This window comes from Ascaphus truei, chromosome 4 (genome assembly GCF_040206685.1).
Source record: "Ascaphus truei isolate aAscTru1 chromosome 4, aAscTru1.hap1, whole genome shotgun sequence".
In the NCBI taxonomy this organism is placed as follows: domain Eukaryota; kingdom Metazoa; phylum Chordata; class Amphibia; order Anura; family Ascaphidae; genus Ascaphus; species Ascaphus truei.
In genome coordinates, this window is record NC_134486.1 from 131,943,639 (window position 1) to 131,944,901 (window position 1,263).

Here is a 1,263-nt window from a genome sequence, read left to right on the forward strand (position 1 = left end):
AGGAAGGGGGGGTGAGAGAGAGAGGGAGGGGGGGTGAGCGAGAGAGGGAGGGGGGGTGAGAGAGAGAGGGAGGGGGGGTGAGAGAGAGAGGGAGGGGGGGTGAGAGAGAGAGGGAGGGGGGGTGAGAGAGAGAGGGAGGGGGGGTGAGAGGGAGGGGGAGGGGGGGTGAGAGGGAGGGGGGGGTGAGAGAGAGAGGGAGGGGGGGTGAGAGAGAGGGAGGGGGGTGAGAGAGAGAGGGAGGGGGGGTGAGAGAGAGAGGGAGGGGGGGTGAGAGAGAGGGAGGGGGGGGTGAGAGAGAGAGGGAGGGGGGGAGAGAGAGGGAGGGGGGTGAGAGAGAGAGGGAGGGGGGGTGAGAGAGAGGGAGGGGGGGTGAGAGAGAGAGGGAGGGGGGGTGAGAGAGAGGGGGAGGGGGGGTGAGAGAGAGAGGGAGGGGGGGTGAGAGAGAGAGAGGGAGGGGGGTGAGAGAGAGAGGGAGGGGGGTGAGAGAGAGAGGGAGGGGGGGTGAGAGAGAGAGGGAGGGGGGATGAGAGGGAGGGGGGGTGAGAGAGAGAGGGAGGGGGGTGAGAGAGAGAGGGAGGGGGGGTGAGAGAGAGGGAGTGGGGGTGAGAGAGAGAGGGAGGGGGGTGAGAGAGAGAGGGAGGGGGGTGAGAGAGAGAGGGAGGGGGGGTGAGAGAGAGGGGAGGGGGGGTGAGAGAGAGGGAGTGGGGGTGAGAGAGAGAGGGAGGGGGGATGAGAGGGAGGGGGGGTGAGAGAGAGGGAGGGGGGGAGAGAGAGAGAGGGAGGGGGGGTGAGAGAGAGAGGGAGGGGGGGTGAGAGAGAGAGGAGGGGGGTGAGAGAGAGAGGGAGGGGGGTGAGAGAGAGAGGGAGGGGGGTGAGAGAGAGGGAGGGGGGGGGGGGTGAGAGAGAGAGGGAGGGGGGGTGAGAGAGAGAGGAGGGGGGGTGAGAGAGAGAGGGAGGGGGGATGAGAGGGAGGGGGGGGTGAGAGAGAGAGGGAGGGGGGTGAGAGAGAGAGGGAGGGGGGGTGAGAGAGAGAGGGAGGGGGGGTGAGAGAGAGAGGGAGGGGGGGTGAGAGAGAGAGGGAGGGGGGGTGAGAGAGAGAGGGAGGGGGGTGAGAGAGAGAGAGGGAGGGGGGGTGAGAGAGAGAGGGAGGGGGGGTGAGAGAGAGAGGGAGGGGGGGTGAGAGAGAGAGGGAGGGGGGTGAGAGAGAGAGGGAGGGGGGGTGAGAGAGAGAGGGAGGGGGGGTGTGAGAGAGAGAGAGGGGGG